At 44.7% G+C, this 18,927-nt stretch overlaps 1 protein-coding gene across 6 annotated transcripts in view; it reads left to right on the top strand.

Moving 5' to 3' along the window:
* The window catches only part of ST6GAL2 (ST6 beta-galactoside alpha-2,6-sialyltransferase 2), a 76,221-nt gene that overhangs the window by 20,813 nt on the left and 36,481 nt on the right, over positions 1-18,927 (top strand). The gene's annotated exons all lie outside the window — the stretch shown is intronic.

The raw sequence follows: 18,927 nt of genomic DNA on the forward strand, positions 1-18,927 counted from the left end.
ACTAAAAGTTCATTCTTAATCAACTTTGAGCTATGGAGCGAGTCTTCAAACAAAACAATTCTATTGTTGGAAAGATAGCCTAATGTGGAGGCAAGCAGGAGTCATGAAATGCCACTTCTAGAATTGAGCAGGTGGAAAAAAATATATAAAAAACTATAAGTCACAAATATATTTTATTTCTTTTGAAATGATTCAGTGTTTGTACAGATGCATAAGAAAGTAAGATGTGCCTTGAGGGCTTTGAAGGGTAAAGTGATTTTATAAAAATTGAAACATGGCTTCTAGTCCCACACCTCATTACCTGTGGGCAACTTCCTTCCTTCCCCTGTGCCTTAGTTTTCTCCTGCGTAAATTGAGAGTGTCAGGTGTCTGACATGGATACTAGAACTTGTCACATCATGGCATAGGGTCTTATGACTGGAAGGGACCAAAGATGAAAACAGACTTCCAAATGTATGTAATAAGAACGTGATGGAAAGAGGAGTGATAATCCGTTTTACTATTGCCCCCATGTTGGCTGGGTGCTGGCAACGTGCGGTACGCTGTGGAGCTTCCCTCTCTACAGCCAAGGCTTTGTCCAGCAGATCTAATGCACAGGTGTACCCATGGGTACCATACAGATGTTTAGGACTGTTTTGTAACCATATTTCATCCTTGTTTCTACAAGCATATATTTTCCATGTCTCTTTAGAGGGTCTACATAAATAAAGCCCTCTAGGGGCACCTAGGTGGCTCAGACCATTAAGTGTCTGACTCTTGTTTTTGGCTCCAGTCATGATCTCAGCGTCCTGAGACCAAGCCCCACATCTGGGCTCCCCACTCAGCAGAGAGTCTGCTTGAGATTCTCTCTTTCCCTCTGCCCTCCCCCCCCACCCCATGCACACTCTTTCTCTCAAATAAATAATCTTTAAAAAATAAAAAAATAAAGCCCTCTGTATAGTCTGAAAAACCTAATGCTCTGGAATTAACACCCCTATAATCAGCTTTTCCTTGATGAGGTGAGATACAGTGGTGTGCTAGAGCTGGCTCGTGCATATTCCAGAATTTTGTGAGCCAATTGTTAAACTACATTAAAAACAAAGGTAGTCCATTCTCAGCACTCATCATTTCCTAATTTTCAGTTACATTTTACTGTCATCGATGCTCTTGAGGTTGTTTACATCTGCTGTGTCTGCATGGTGCGAATACTTGGCAATGATGCGCTTCTTTGTGTCTCTTCCCAGCTCTGTGTTCAGTGACATCACCCGAATAGTTTAAAACTGGCTGTGGCAGAAGTATGACCACGGAAATGGGCAGATGCCAAAAATCACCTCTCCGCTTCCCACTTCTCTTTCCCAAGAGCCAATTGTCAAATATTTATCAGCATATTATTAAGTAGGAATGAAATTGGCATAGAAGTTTCTTTTGGAAGGTTTGTTACAAGCTCTGTAGGCTACTGCAGCCCATCACAGAACCAATTAGAAAGTGTGCAAAGGGAAAAGGGGGAAGGCAAGCCTCTGTGCCCGGCAGTACATTGATTGACTTTCATATAGAGGTCAATTAAAATCCTCTTAAAGGACGGCTAAGCTGAGTGATGTTACCTCAGTCTTGCAATTGAAGAAACTGGTCAGTGGTTTAATAACTTGCCCACGTTGATAGGGTTAATAAGGGAAGGAACTTATATTGAAGAAGTATTTGAATGTAGGTATTTATAATTCAACTCATTATCTTTTCCCTATAGAATGGAAATTTGAATGCCTTTTGTAAAAGGAAATAGTGTTGCTAATGCTGAGGTAAGATTTTTGTAACCGTCATGAATACCAGATTTTTTTCTTTCATTCATTTGTATGCACATCAAGCATTGAAAGTCAGATATGGTCATGCGGAGGCTCTGCCCCAGGGAGGAGTAGATATGTGTGAAGTCCTGGGGCAACGCAGGAAATCACGAGGGAATGTCAGAGTGGGATGCCGGGGCTGGCTCTGGAAAGGTGATGTTCTTTTCTTTCTTTTTTAAAGGTTTTACTTATTTATTCATAGGAGATACAGAGGCACAGGCAGAGGGAGAAGCAGGCTCCCTGCGGGGACCCCGATGTAGGACTCGATCCCAGGACCCCGGGATCATACCCTGAGCCCAAGACAGACGCTCAACCCCTGAACCACCGAGGTGTCCGGAAAAGGCGATGTTCTTAAAAGACATATAGATGTGTGCCTCGCTGGTGTAGTATGTGGCTCCTGGGTGTGAGGTGTCGTGGTGCAGGTTGGTTTTGTTATAGGTGACAAGATTATGAGATTGTGGTCAGAGGGCACCAGGGGGTGGGGGGGAGGGGGCATGATTTCTTCCAAACCCCAACCCCCCTGCCCACGGTGCACTTGGAAGGCAGAGCCCATTCCTCTAGCCTCCCTGGCTCACTGCCTCCTCGCTGCAGCCCTGGCAAGGCCAACGGCAAGGGCACATGGCCCAAGGGGAAGTGTCTACAATGAAGGCTCCAGGGCACTGCCCCTCTGATTTTGGTTCAGCAAGTTGGCAGTGGAACATGGGAATATCCTTTTTAACATGCAACGTAGAGACTCCAGACGGCCCCGGGCCTTTGTTCTACAGCTTCTGTGCTGTGTCCACCAGGAAGAGAAAGCTCACACACATGTTAATGGTAACAGCTCTTCCTAGCTTCCCACTGCTCTTATACTCAGTCTCTGTCTGTCCCCACCTTTACCCGATGAGGTGTTCCAAGCAGTTAATTGCTCTTCTTATTCCACAGTTGAGACTGGAATTGACTGTCTGGGCTCTCCAGGCTATTTTGGACTCCAGTGGAGCAATTCTACAAACACTACAATGTACTAATCGTGTTCTTCGGATTCTTCATTCCCAATTTCTGCAGCATTCTGTTGGGCTACAGAACTTTGAAACACTCTAGAAGTTAAATCCATGATCTGATCTATTCCATATCATTAGATGACAAGGAATGTACCCTGAGTAGTCTGCCTCCAGCCAGCTTTGCGACACGGTTAACGCGCTTCGTTTCCCCACACCATGCATTCTTCATCAGAAAGAAGAGAAATATCATGTCCTTTTAAGATTTGTCCCAACTCTTGTGAAAGTTCTTGAGTCTCTAGGATGGAGCAAGACAAATATCACCACTGATTTTACTTCTTTGGCTCTTGCAAGACAAATAACATTTACATCGTGAGCCATGAACTCATGATTCTATTATTATATTCACTTATCATGGGATTTGGGGAAAATAGAAATGTATTTTTATGCGTTGCATTAATTAGACTTAAAAGAGAAGTCTCAACTTCCCTGCCTCCATCTAGAAATGTGGTTTTCTTATATGTCCTGCCTCTTTTTAGGGCCTGCTCCATAAAGCAGGATGAAATTACACTCCTCCTCGCACATGCCTCTCAGTTGTCTTTACTTGGAGCCGATATTTTGTTTGCTTATAGAATTGAGACTAAAATTTTTACTAAAATGAGAAGGGAAACCAAGTCAGAAATGCTTTTCTAGCACACGCTGTGGTGTAAGCCCATGGTAGCCCATGTGGCTTGACCTGAACTTTATATTCTGAGAGACCGAGATCATACATTAGGGTATATTCTTTTCTTTTCAATTCAAAGTAATCACTCCACACTGTTCAGAAATGAATTCTTGCTATAGATTTTTATCAAATGCATCTGACATTTTAAATAAATTTTAGACTGATGAATTCAGTGTTTCTGTGACAGAGATCATAAACATTTTCCTTTTTCAAAAAGCAATCTGATAAAAGTATATTTGTACTGTAGTTAATGCTGTGTTAAGTCAGTGTAATATAGTTGCTGCAAACATTTGTAGAGCAAAGGAAAAAACGCCTTTATTTAAATCTTGCCAAGAGCAGAAATAAAATGAGCAAATGCACAGTGGAGTGAGAGAAAACATAAAGACCCATACGGTTTTATTACTGTGGTGCTCTGGTGTCAGTATCTCATTTAAGCTGGATGGAATATATGGTATGATCGCTAATCATAATAACTTTATGTCGGAGTGTATGCCTTACAGAGATGTTTGTTGAGTGAATAAATGTTGGATCAATCTTTTTTTTTTTTTTTTCTGTTACAGAACTTTCATTTCCTCGGCATAGAAATTAGATACAGATACTCTAAGTGTAGTGCTATTCGTATATTTTCATAAGAATAAGAAAAAATAAATGAGTATAAATTCTAATAGTGAAATGTTCTTGGCTGATACAGGTACCATGAAGACAACTTTAGTAGTTATTTCCATTAAATTATAGAATCGGGAAGGATAAGGATGAGTTGCATTGTTCTTTTAATCCCCACCATGTAGCACAGTGCTGGGACATGTAATAAAGGCTTAACACGTGCATTGTGTGTGTGTGTGTGTGTGTGTGTGTGTGTGTTCCCACCAAGGATAGGTGGGCAGCTAATATGCCATGGCTTATTTACAAATTAGATAAAAGAGCTTTTTTTGCAGACCAGAGAAAAATTACAGCTGGATGGAAAAAGGGCTGGGGAGGGCATGGGATTAGATGCCAGAGTGCTTGTTTAGCATAGATATTGGACCAGAATTCATCAGAATGATTTATGATTCGTGGTGTCGTCCCAGAGACACAGTCTTCAGATGACATCTTTCATCTACTTTGATGCGCTGTATTCCTGTGTCATCCTGGTTGCATTAAGTTCACGTTCTGATGATTTCATCAAGACTCTGGACTCACCCTTCCATCCCTCCTTCCTTTTCCCTGACATTTTAAGAGTGGGGCTGTCCCCTCTCCAGAGCAGATCCAAGTTTCCAGCATCACGGACGTGGTACCTGGGCTGCGTGTCCTGTCAGTAAACGTTTGTGCCTACTCTTCAGCAAAAGTTCTGTGCAATCCATCAAGGCTGGGGGAATGTGGATATATTATTATTTTCGTGTTTCTCTCTTCTTCCTAGTTCTCTCCCTCACAAAATAAACATCCAGAACCTATACCCCAACTGCATGTGGCTGACTTTTAGCAAAAACTATCTGTGAGGGAAGGTTTTCACTGAGCTCTGATGGGGAGGCTGAAACCCACTGCTTTTTATTTATGTCATTAGATGTGATAAAGACAATAAAATTATAGTGTTTCTCAAAAGTTCTTGATAGTATATTTCATAGAACCTGGTGTTTCCATCTCATGGTGTGTTTGCAAATTAAGTAACAAGTGGTTTGGTCTTTGCAAAGAAGATCCATCGTATGCCTGTGCGCTCACCCAAATTATAGTCCAGGCAGGCACGTAGATTTTCACCTGCCCGGCCCCACAGCCCCTGTTGTTCTACTTGAAATGCACCTGGCCCTCAAGTACCAAACTTCTCACCATCTCAGCTTAAATATTACTGCCTTTACATGACCTGCCTGGTCCCCCCTAGCCTAAAAGCCTAGGTCCCCGCAGTCTTTTGTTGTATGGTCTCTCATTTCCTTCCCCACCTGGTTCCTGGAGTAGCTGAGCACTTACTTGTGCCAGGCCCTGCCTAGGGAATGAGGAAACACAGGTCCCCCTCCTGGAGCTTATGGCTTGGTGGAGAAGAGCTTTAAGCATACAACATACCAGGTGGTGAGTGGTACCAAAGGTGAGGAGAGAGCTGCTGAGAGGGGTCAAGAGGATGCGTGTTGCAGGGAAAGCCCTTCTGAATAGAGCCGGCTTTAATAAAGGCCGGAGGAAGACAGGTCAGATTCTAGAGGATGGCCCCAGGCAGCAGGAAGGGCCTGAGCAAAGGCCCTGCAGCAGATGCGGTGGGAGCTGAGTGTGCAGGAAGCTGCAGGGACCGGGAGGAGGGAGGAGGGCAAGGGGACGGTGGTGGGAAATGGGGTCAGTGAGACCAGGGGACACATCGCATACATGAGGGAAAGAAAGGGGAGGGAGAATTGATAGCTGAAACCCGGCTACATTAAATCTCCACTTTGAGAGTGTCCCTGTGCCTCCTGGAGCGTCCACAGAGGACAGACGGGATGGAAGCAGGGAGGTCAGGTAAGGGTCATTGCACCAGTGCAGTCAGGTGGCTCGGACCCCTTTGGGGCAGTAGAGAAGACAGCCAGCCGTGCGAGTCCATGCATGTTTTAGGGTTAAGGGTTGTCAAAGTCAGATTAGGGCTGATGGTCAGGATGGGATGTGGGTTTAAGTGGAAAGAAAAAGCGAGAATAACACCAAAGTCTTTGACCCAGGGGCGCCTGGGTGGCTCAACAGTTGAGCATCTGCCTTCAGCTCAGGTCATGATCCCGGGGTCCTGGGATCGAGTCCCACATCAGGCTCCCCACAGGGAGCTTGCTTCTCCCTCTGCCTGTCTCTGACCCAGGCACCTGGGTGAAAGACAGCGCCACTTACTGGATGGGGAAAGGCTAAGGGAGGAAAAGAGAGTAAGGACTGTTTGGTTTGGACATGTGAAGCTTGAGATTGCTAGGAAACACTAAAGGGGAGCCGTCACACAGCACTTGGTTATAGGGGTGCAGTTCGCAGGACAAACCAACATGGTGGATGTAAATGTGGGCAGCGCTGGAGGGGAGAAAATGTAGCACGCTTTGGCCCGGACACTAGCAGGTGTATGTTTACAGCCCACATCCAGGAGTCTTCAAGAAATGCAACTATCTCAATTCAATGTAAGCTATATTTTGAGACCCGATTCCACTCAGCGTTGGAAAATGTAACTGCCAATTCAGCCAACCTGTTCCAGCTGATTAAATTAACCAAAGTTGCCATTAAAGTCTTGGTTCTTAATTTAGGTTCTTTTTTCCTTCCTCTAACTTAGATCGCCTCATGACCTCAGGGAAACCGTCTAGCCTGTAGCATCCAGGGACTGTCCGGGCATGGGGTTGCTGGCCTGGCCTTCCGCCTTGTAGCACATTACAGTCCAGTGCCCCCTCCACCCACTCCCCTTCATCCCCCTGTCCATGCTGCATGCCCCCTCTGGGCCTGTGGATTCTCTCTACTTTGGGGGCCTCAGGTGGTTGTTCCTCCCTGCCATTCTGGGTACAGAAAACCCGGGTTCCTACAGCCATCCCTGTGCTGCCTTCACACCCTGAGGTGTGAGGTACAGAGTGGGGCAAGATCCCATCTACAAACTTTCCTAGAGTTCTCTGTCCTTGCCCTCTTAGTTGGTAGGAGAACCATCGTCAGGGGCCCTGGCCAGTGTCCAGCTGTTCTGCTTCACTTCCCACTCTGCTTTTTAAAAAAAATTTTTTTAAATTTAAATTCAATTTGCCCAAGTATGGTATAACACCCAGTGCTTATCCCATCACATGCCCTCCCTTAATGCTTGTCACCCACTCACCCCATCCCCTACCTTCCTCCCCGTCTACAACCCTTTATTCCCCAGGGTTAAGAGTCTCTCATGGTTTGTCTTCCTCTCTAATTTTTCCCCACTCAGTTTCCCTTTCTTCCCTTATGGCCCCTTTCACTATTTCTCATATTCCACGTATGAGTGAGACCCTATGATAATTGTCTTTCTCCCATTGACTTACTTCACTCAGCATCATACACTCCAGTTCCATCAATGTTGATGTAAATGGTGGATATTCATTCTTTCTGATGGCTGCCATCAGGCAAGAAATCTTTTCAGTCTCCATTTGGGTAAGAGAAAACTGGCTTTGCAAGTATTCCTCCCAGGTTTTGTCCTGCACTTCCCATTGCTTGAAACACAGCTTTGGAACATTATTTTTATTTATTTACTTATTTGTTATTATTCTTATTTATTTATTTTAGAGACTGAGAGCAGGGGAGGAGCAGAGGGAGAGGCGGACAGAGAATGTTAAGCAGGCCTCACATCCAGTGCAGAGCCGGATGCGGGGCACTGCCTCACAACCCTGGGATTCTGACCTTGAACCCAAACCAGGCTTAACCACCGGAGCCCCCAGGTGCCCCAGCTTTTGAACTGTGAAGACAAGAATTAACATCACTGCTTCTGGTTCCTTTGTGACGGTTTTCCTTAGGCCATGGGAGGTCTTAGGTTTATCTCGGTGAATGGAGGAAGGTCATGGGGTAAAAGGGAATGTGCTAAAAAATTCAGCTAAAATGCACAAGCACAATATCCCGCAAGATTAGTAGGCCTGATTTCTGTCTTTCCCTTACGGCAAGCTCAATGAGGGGACAGGTTATATTTGATTTGCTCAGTGTGGTAGACATAGTAGAATGGAGGTGCCCGGTTATGTTTAGGCCGGACGAATGAGTGAAGTGATGGAAGACCAGTGCTGTGCTCGTATGAACATGTGCGCACAGATACAAAACACATTTGTGCTGCTGTTCACAGGGTAACCTTGACTCAGTGGTCCTGACAGGGGTGTGCGGGCAATTAGAAGATATTCTAAGGGTGAGCTAATCCTCAGAATTAGAAACTGCAGAAATTATTTCATAATCTGGATTTTTTTTTTTTTTTTACTGGCTTTGAAAAATAAAAAACTAGAGAAGCATACTAGAGAGAAAACATTTGTGAACTTTTCTTAGGTTGGTCTTAAGTGTGCTGGGGCCCTGATACTCATCTCATCCCAGCTGCTCAGACTTTTCCTTTAGGGAGGACATTTAGCTTTGGAAGTTTGTAGGGCGGAGTTCAAAGTTCAAAGCTCTGCACTGAGATATTTCTTTGAAGTCTCATGTTTTATATGAAATCTTCAAGTTGATTTTATATTTGACTCCACAATATGTGTGTATATGTGTCTTTATATAAAATTAATGCATTAGTCCTCTTACTTCTGTGGAAAATGTGTCTTATCATAAGGAACTTGGTGTTAGGGCGTTAACAACTTGGCACTTTCTCTTAATGATGTTTTAAAAGTTCCAAACTTAAAATCAAACTTCTGGAGTGTTAAGGCCGAAGCCACTGAATAGCCTTACAAAGCAAACAATTGCCATTTTTACTTGCCCAGAAACATGTTCACCGTTGATGATTTTCACTGGCACCTCTACATCTGCCAAGGTGATTTTTTAACACATAATGGGACCATCTTTTTTATTTATACATACTTTGTGCGACAAAAAAATCAACTGAGATAACTTTGACATGATAATGAAATGTAAATATTTATGATTCCTTATATCCTGAAAACTGGATGAATTTGTAGGACATCAGATTTCAAGTGTTCCAACTAATGCATTTTTCTTGGGTATTTTCAACAACCCTGGAAGGTAAGGAGAGCAAACATGATTACTGTCCTCATTTTGAACTGCCTACAATTTTTCCAATTTTGTCCTATCTCCAACACATGCTAACAGTGGGACTTTTAAGTGACTGTGATTCATACTTCTCATCCATAAAATGGGCTTCACCATAGGATTTGAGAGGCACTGAAGTAATAACTGTTCAGTGCTTTAGAAGATACACAAATGTCAGAGAGATGGAGGTTAAATTATTACATTCATGACTGATAGTCATTCCTAACTTGTGGCTTGGGGTGTGGGAACACGTTGGATTACCAATTCCCCACCTTACTTGCTGCAACTATCAAAACTAGACTTAGGGCCAACTCAATTCAGAGGTTCATACCATGATCCTTATTTCTCAATGGACTGGGAACACCTTCTATGTGGAAGAATTAAGAGGTGGAACAGAGACCAAAGATGTTGCTCTGTAGATAATCGGTCAGTTTAGCCAACACAGGACTGTGAGAGATTCCATCTCTTAGGCAATGAGAAGTAAACAAGATGGTACCATGAGTGCATAACAGTGCCAGCGGCCACATGGAATAGCTATTTTTAGATAACTAAGGTGGCAACAAGAGAAACTTTATTTGCATTTTATCATTAAAATATGTTATTTCGTGTCAACTTGTTAGCCTTGGGATTATTTTCATAGTCATATGATGAAGCTTCAAAAGGTCAAGTAACTTGCCTCAAATCGCATACCTAGAAAGAGTGAGGGCCAGAATCTCAGTGCTTTTCTGTGTTTTCATAAATCATTATAGCTGTAAGTTATTCTTTTCTGGATTGACGATGGTATCACTTGAGTCTTAACCAAGCTGGAATCCAGTGTGGAATCTAAATGTTAGGTTTATATTTTGTGCTAACAGAGTAAGCAGGAACTATCAGCCAGAGATTAGGAAATAAGGATATAAATATAAACACAACTAATTGATTTCTCTTTCTTATTTTTAAAAGTCTTAATAACAACTTTTATTTTTACAACCTTTGTTATGTGTAAAATTATTATGTTTAAATCTGTTCAAAACAGAGAGAAGAGGCACTTGGGTGGCTTAGTGGTTGAGCATCTGCCTTCAGCTCAGGTTGTGATCCCAGGAGTCCTGGGATCAAGTCCCACATCGGGCTCCCTGTAGGGAGCCTGCTCTTCTCCCTCTGCCTGTGTCTCTGCCTCTCTCTGTGTGTCTCATGAAAAAATAAAACCTTTAAAAAGAGAGAGAGAAAGAGAAAACAGGGGCTCCTGGGTGGTTCATTCAGTTGAGTGTCCAACTCTTGGTTTCGGTTCAAGTCATGATCTCAGGGTTGTGAGATCGAGCCCCGTGTCAGGCTCTGCACTAGGCACAGAGTCTGCTGGAGATCGTCTCCCTCTCCCTCTGCTCCTTCCCCATTCATTTTCTCTCTCTCTGTCTCTCTCTCGTACTCTCTAAAGTAAATAAAATCTTAAGGAAGAAAACAGGGAATACGTAAGAAGTGAGCTTATATACTCAGATTTAATGCCTATCACTACTCTGCCTTACTAATTTGGATCCTTTCTTTAAAGGGACACTTCTGAGCAATGAGGCAAGTGTCCAACCCGCACGCACTCATCCAGATCTCGGCCCATCTTCCTCAGAGGTAGCCCCTAGCTGAGGTTGGTACTGGCATTTTAAAATCTTACATAAATGGTACAACTCTTGTGAGTTTGCGTCTGCAGCTTGTTTTTCCCCCAGCTTTACACTTGAGATCTGCTGGTGCTGATCTATGGAGATGGATCTAAAGCAGTCAGCCTTTTTTATTTTTGTGATTTGTTAAGATGTGGCTCTTGCCACAGAAAACCACTTTCTTTCCCCTGATGGGCAAAACAAGTGCCCCGTGGGGCCTTTGAAGTTTCCTGAAAGGGGGTTCTTCTAAGCACTCTTTCTTCCTGGGCTCTTGTGAGAGCCTCATTGTCTGGACTGAAGAGACACTGGAATTTGAATCCACCGCGGGCTTTTCATTCGTTCACCCTTGGTGTTCAAGAATTTAAATCTTATTTTCCCCCAAGAACTTCAGGTCCCCCAAGGGCAGAATGTCCTGGGATATAAATATTCAGCCTGACATCAGGTTTAATAAATATTTCTTGAAGTATAGCAACATAAACTAAAGCTGACAGGGCGAACCCATTAGAAGATACTTCGCAGGCCTTCAGTCTCTGACAGGTTCTGCGGTTTGTGACCGAGACACCAGAGAGAGGGCTTTATTGAGGCAGGGTTTAGTCTACACTTATTAGCTTGAATCAGGTGTTAGAGTTTATCTGAACGAGGGCACATCAGTTTGGGACCCTTTAAAGAGAGGTTCACTGGATGAACCTTCCAGTATATACATATGGGGCCAGTACTCACAGTGAAATCCATGCTGGTTATACCACTTTTTTATTTTTACAGACTCTCAAAACTGGATTTGAAAAATCCTATTTGTGTAGCTTTCACCTCAGGCCAGGCACTGTGCCAGTCAAGTCACACGCAGTGCCTTACTCATTCATTTCACAGAGCCGTGACTCACATTGGATGAAGAAACTGAGGATTTATCCAGAATAACACAGCTGGCAAGCCCCTGAACACGCCATCTGACCACAGGGCTTCCCAGTCAGCCATACATTGCCTTTCCTCTTTGTGGGTAGAGTCGTCAGTATCTCTCTGCAACATTGGGTAGGCCAGAGATGGTGGCACTGGCCTGTCCCCTGTGTGGTGCCAGCAGTCCCTTGCCATCACACACATCCACTGTCAGCCCACACTGATGCTTTGGACCCCTCTCGGGCTGGGACAGGAGGGCATGCTTTTCCCAATAAAGAGTGGCTCCAGCTGGTACAGAAGCCTCCCTGTGAGAGCCACCTGCAGACCACCTATATTTTTACCCAGATGCCCACTTATATTTAAGGGAACAGAGTAGAACCTTGCAATCTCAGTGGCAGGTAGGCAATATTTCATCTTCTTAACTATTAAACATCATGGCTGAAGCTAATTTACAGCTTCAATCATGAGCCTTGGCATATTATTGGTATAAAGTGTAAATATTTGAATGCTAATTATCGTAAAACAAACAGGCCACTGTGTCCAGAGCAGATGAGTGCTGTTTTGGGAAGCCAGCAGACCCTAGCTAGTAGGCAGCTTGTGTTGTCTCTGTACAACCAGTAATAGACGTCTGGAATCATTTCCACCTCCCTCTGCCCCAACAGCACCTGCTACCTCATTGCAGAAAGTTCTGAAAGCTAAAAAGCTGCCCGGAGTGGCTCACATATGGTCGTCCTTGCCTTTTAAACTATTTCCCATCTGCCCTGCCATGTGAGGAAAAATCTTTAGTGCTGAAATTATTCACCCGGAAAGAGAATACCATCATCTTAATACAATGGGCCCTCCTTGTCCAGCCTGAGCCTGCCATTCCTGGTCACCTGTCTTTGCACCATGCAAATTCTCATCCCAGGCACACTTAACCCAGTTGTTCCACTGGCTGGAAATGACTGGTTTCCTTCTGTACCAATGTGGGCTTCAGCATCCAACCCTAGTCCCCCTTCTCTTTAAAGTACTCCATGATTACTGTCCTCTATATCACTCCTCTGTACATTCACCTGTCCTAGGGCAGAGAATGAGAAGCCAGGATTGGGGTCTTCCTGCCTAGATAATAGATTCCTTGAGATCTTGGACCTTCACACCTGTAGCCTCACTGGGAATGTTAGGGCATCCCATTCTGACTGGGCAAAACCCACTCAGTTGGCATGCCAAGTCTACGCTGTCTCCGGTGATTGCCGAGCAGGTGGATTCTGGGAGGTGCAGATCCCAAGGCCTAACTGGAAGATCAGTTTCTCCCGCAGACAAACACATGTTAGGGAAGACGGGATGCTAGGGGATCCCATGGTCCGGTCAGTGTAGGGAACTAGCCTGAAATTCGGCACAGTACTTTATGGCAGAGGGGAAAAAATGTTGATTGAAATTTCAAGCACGATGCAACATCCCCTGGTTTTGTGATATAGTTAGTGCAACAAGACTGGGGTTTTGGAACAGTGTGCATGAAGGAGACCACTTAGAGCTTCGGTTTCTCCATATACCGAACAAGAATAGTAGTGTTTACTATGGAGCTTGATATAAAAATTACAGTGGGAATGAATTAAAATGAGACAGTACAGATATGGTGCTTGATACAGTGCCTGGCACATGGAAGCATCTGGTACCACTGCTGCTGATTCGTTCCATCTCCCTGACCACTCCTGACTGCTGTTCCTAGCCATATGACACCTGATTACTTTGCAGGGAGCCATGCTCACACTCCCGCTGGCCTGGGAAGGATAGCCAGCAGTGTGTTGCCCCCGTTTGAACCCAGCCAGGAGTCCCATCGGGCCATCTCACTTTATTTTGTTTTATGAATTGCAGTCATTTAAAATATTAATTTTCATATTTAAAATATTAGTTTATTTAGAGTATCAATCAGGAACCTTCCATGGGACCACCTGTGCTGTTTGCTGGGAATACAAGACTGAATATGAGGTGGTCCCACCCTCAGAGAGCTCCCACTTAGGCCCTACTGAGATGACTCAAGCATCCAAATTTTTAAATCAACCAGAAGCCGTGGCACCCATGTTTTAAACTCAGGCCTTTACCAAGCAAGCTCATTTGAGTTGGCCAGACCTAACATAACTGTTCCGTTCTGGAGTCCAGCAGCTTCTGGTCGCAGGTGACTCGGCCTGAGCCTCGCTGCCTCACCCTTGGAGCTCATAGCCTGACAGTGAGGTCGCCTTTGTAGGACAATGAAGCAGCATTTCTGCCAGGACCTGTTAGCGGGTGGGCAGCCTTTGCACTCCAACCCTACTGACCGGGCTGACCTTCTTTCTCTTCTTCTGGACATTAGCTTAAGAATGGACTGAGACAGAAGCTAGAAAGAATTAGGGAGGGGGCCCTGGGTGTCCTGCACGCAGTAGTCTGGAGGCTTTCTTACATTTACAGAAAATGAAAGAAAGGAAAGAAAAGGGATTATTTGTGAAAGGAGCCGATGGGGTTGTGAAGAGAGAGAAGCATTCCAGCTGGGGGTGGCACCTCCCTCTTCTGCAGACTTGAGTGTTTTCTTGGGTGTGTGACAAGAGCTAATTTTAGAAAAATGAATCTTGGAAGAAAATGACTCCTGAAGGCTATTAAGACACATGAGTGTCTCACTAAAGCTCACAGACTAAATCTTCTTTATTATATCAGTGTTCACGTAAATACTTAGATTTATGATCCTTTAGACAACTTTTACACAAAAAGAGACACGAGTGTTTCTCAGACCAACAGAAAACCCGGCCAGATGGCAGCTGTAATACACACATCCATCAAAGTGGGTTAAAAAAATACTCTCCATTCAGGAAAAAGGGTGAGCCAGCCTGTCAACCTCCAGGCATAAGAGGGATGTCGTTCAAGAGGCAAAGGCCAGAATTAGCTTCTCTTTCCCCTTGAACAAAATGAGAAGCTGGTCATATTAACCCTTAGCTGCATCATCTGTGGCTTGCACTTCCTAATTTCATCTGATTACTTGTAATGAATGGTGCCTTTTGGAAAATGTGATCTCTCTCTGAACGATTTCAAGGAGAATTGATACCCTTTTGTATTATTTTGGACATCTGTGCAGAAATGTGACTCGTTGCTTTGAGAATTAGTATCTAAGAGCCACCAAAATTCCTAAGCAGGGGGAACAATCAAAGTAATATCTTGCAGTGGGTCATTTTCCCCTTTAGTCTGTGATCATTGCTGTAGCATTCCCGTACAGGTTCCCTAGAGGTTTGCCTCGAAAGGCAACAAAATGGGAGGAAAGTGAGAACGGACAAATAGTAGTTCAAGTGGGCAGAAAACATCTGTGTACTTGGAATGCAAACCTTAGCTCGTCTGGGTAATAATGTTAGAATCGCTACGGAGCGAAGAGAAGGCCACACCACACACACTGTGCTTGTAATGTTGCCAGTTCTCTTCCCAAGGGGAAACCGGCAGGAACTCAACCACCTCAATCACTTAAACTCTCCCCAATGAAGCACATGTGAACATAAGATTAGGGAGCACTTTGTCACTGACACCTGGGGACAGATGATTTGCCTGATGCGCCTCTTCTGTCTCCCCCATGCAATTTATATCACACCAGCTAATGAAAGGATATAGCATCGAGTATACTTTACTTTTTTAAGCTATATCATTATAATATTTCAGATATACTACATTAGAGGGAAAAAATATTGTTGTTGTTTTTCTTTTTATGTTGCTTAGCTGAACATTTCTTCCCATGAGGCTGCATGGTCCTCTTAAGGACAAGAATGACCAATGGCATATAACTTGACAATGTCCTCTTCCTCTGTCTAACCTGGATTTTTATAAAGATGCTGATGACAGGACCCAGGATACATAAAATGATTTCTGTAGCATTTTGCTGATAGAGGATTTGCTCTTGCCTTGCAATTTAATCATTTTGGAGAATGTTCCCTTAATTGGCAGCAGAAGGTTTGCAGCGACAGAGGTAGTGGGGAAGGCTTTGGATTATTAAAAGTTCAGCCTAATCATGAGTTGAGACAGTGATCCCACTCCTTTCTATTATTACTGTGCATCAAAAGCCACAAAATCTTACCTAATGAAAAATCCTCATTATTGCATTGGGATCCCTAGTGCTTTCAAGATACTCAGAGGGCTTCACAAATCCCACCTTTCTACCTCCCAACAAAGTGGGCAGGGAGAACACAACCTGCCCTAGGCTCCTGGCCTCTCTGCTGCACCTTCTCTCCTGCCTTTTTTCCCTCATAGGCTTTCCAGAGCTCCTCACTCCCTCCCTTCCATGTCTGTCATCTCCCCACAGAAAAAAAGTCTCCCTGCTTTGCTGGGGAACCAGGCATTGCCGTATGATGGAGCCTGTGTGTCTGCTACTCCCATTCTGCTGCCCCCAGGCAGCTAAGGGTCACCTGTCATCTGGTGCAGGGGGTGGGACCCTCGGTTCTGAACCCCAAGGCCAGAGGTTTCCAGGGCCTCCCAAAGGATCAAGGCTTCCTCTTCATCATATCACCCACAGCTGCCCTCTGCAAACCCCTCCCCTTCTGACTTTGCGTCTTAAAAATAGTCTCTCAAGCAAATGCTAAACAAAGAACCTCCACTCCCCATTCTTTAATAATCCACCACGAATGCACCCAGAGCTGTTGCTCAGTGTGGGGCAACCAACTAACCAAGTAACGAGGATTTCCAGCCAGACGCAGGAAGACTGCCTTTTAGATTAGCAACTACTGCCTTGCTGTGGTGTGGTCATTTGTCTGGTCTTTGTCCTCAGTTCCTGATATGGGGCTTCTAAAACCCTGGCGGTTTCCTGTGTGACAGGAGTGTCTTTGTTATGTCCTGGAGGTGACTCTTGGTGGGTCCCTGCCTAGCTTCAGGACGGGGGCTGGTCACCAGAAAGACCTGTGGCCAGCCTGACCTCTGGGGGTGGGGGGAAGGGGACTGGGGACTGAATCAGGGATTCAGTCAGTCATGCCTAGGAAATGAAACCTTGGGAGAAATCCTGGATGCCAAGGCTTGGTGGCGGTTCGTGGTTCATGAGAACACAGTTATGTTGGGAGAAGGTGATGTTCTCTGACCCCACAGAGGGCAGAGAATCTGTGTTTGGGATCCACTTCCCAAGACTTCGAACTACATATATACCTTACACAAAACCTGGCCATTGTTAGTATAAGGTTCTTCTTAGATCATTCTTGCTAATGATGAAACCCCAGGGATATTCTGGGAACCTTCCAGATTGCTGGCCAAATGCTCAAAAGTGCAGGTAAGCCTGGGGTTCCCACTTAAGGCTGTTGTCCAAAGCAGAGGTGAGGACTGAGTCCTTAACTCCTGGGCACAGTGCTAACTCCAGAGATTAGCATCAGAGCTGTACTGCAGTGTGCTCAGTGGGGGTAAAGGCAGAATTACTGTCATTAAGGGCGATTTTCTGATTTCTAATAGAAATGTCGAAATACTGGAAATAGGCTCTACATCTTCTGGCCGGGCATTACAGTTTGAAGCACTCGCCCTGGGGTAGAACAGGTTTAGAAAGATCATTTAGTAGATTCTTAGTCAAAGTGTGGTCCCCAGACTGTGCACGTCTGCAAACTGTTCATTACCAGCTCCTGATGAGATGTGTACGGAACTTGGTAGTAAGCATTTTGAATTTTTTACAGCAGTCGGGCCTTGCCAAGACATTCAGGAATGGAAATATACATGTATCGGAGTGTGACAACTTGGAGGGAAAAAGTGATCCTTCACCACAGAGAGTTTAAGGAGCCTTATTTAGAATATATAGCTTCAGTTGGTATGATCGAATGGAGTCAGAACTTAGTGTTCAAAGTGTGAGGCCTGGAATCAAGCAGATGGGGTGGTACGCAGTTTCTGCTGCTTGCTACCTCTGTGGCTTTGGGCAAGTTACTCAATCTCTGAGATTTATAAAATGGATTAGCAGTATCTCCTACCTTACGAGGTGCTGGGAAGACCAAATGAGATAATCCAGGAAGAGTGCTAAGCACAGGCTGTGGCACATAGCAGGTTAGCTGGTGGCATTGTTTCTTCGATCTCAATTTCTTGGCATCCGTGTGTGGCTTGGTGAAAGCGTGCTCTGTGTATGCGTGTTTGATTTACGACTGTAAATGAAATCGACAGCCTTGCCTTTATGTGAATACAAGGTACTTTTGAAGAGCCAAAACTTAAACATTTCAATGAATATTGCTCTTCATACAATCCCTGGGAGGCTAGACTCTCATTTCAAGGATGCCCAGATGTTGGAAGCATTTGGGGCATCTCTTATTTCACATTTCCGCTAGTGCCTGTTCCAGTGATCTATTCTGATGTAAGAAACTGCCTCAAAACCTAATGGCTCAGAACCACAATCTATCCTTATCACTCTGGTTCTGTGGGTAGACTGGGCTTGGTTGGGTTCTCACTTGAGGTTTTCCCTGCAGTTGCAGTCGGAGGTTGGCCAGGGCCGGATCATCTGAAAGCTCAACTTACCTGGACATGCAGCACGGTGTCTTCGGTCTTCATGTTTGATGCCGGGCTGCGACAGCTGGAACAGATCGGGGCTTTCTGGGTGTCTCTCAGTCCACAGGGCCTTTCCATAGCTTGGATATCCTGGCTGCTGGGTGGACTCAGGTCAGAGAGATGTCTTTGTTGGTGGCCAGCTTCCCCCTGAATGAGAGTTTTAAGAAGCAGGAAGTGGAAGCTGCTGGACCTGAGTCCAGCAGATGAGAGCAGTTACAGAGCCCTCCCCAGAATGCAGGAAAGGAGACATAGACCCCACCTCTCCATGGGAAGAGGGTCAATGAATCTGTGTCCATATTTAATCAGCTACAGAGCCACAAAGCAAATGTGGTTTTCTTACATTGGCATATCTTTTAACCACCAAAGTGTGTAGCTTCCACAGTAACTACATTTATGTATCACTCACTTTGATATGAGTTATCTGAGTAAGAACCCAGCTGTTGCATTACGGTCAATGCCTTTGAGTTATGTTTCCTAGTCTAAGTCTATGTCTTCCCTAGTCTATGCTAGGGAAGTTCCCCTCTGAGTACCTCCCATTCTACTCTGAATGTCCCGATTTCTACTAAGGACCCTCTAGAAGCCCCCTCCTACACTCTGCCCTGTCCCTCTTCCCTGCTACAGAGAAATCCGAAAGCCCATGCAACCAACATGGTACCCTCTTGCTCAGACAACTTCACTCCTCCCCATTTCTCACAGAGCCTGTGGCTCAGATATCCAAGTAGGCCCTCAAGGTCCCCCATGGCTGGATGGGGATCACATCACTATCCAGTTCAGTCTCTACTTCCAACCCCATTACCCAA

Source organism: Canis aureus, chromosome 11 (assembly GCF_053574225.1).
Source record: "Canis aureus isolate CA01 chromosome 11, VMU_Caureus_v.1.0, whole genome shotgun sequence".
In the NCBI taxonomy this organism is placed as follows: Eukaryota; Metazoa; Chordata; class Mammalia; order Carnivora; family Canidae; genus Canis; species Canis aureus.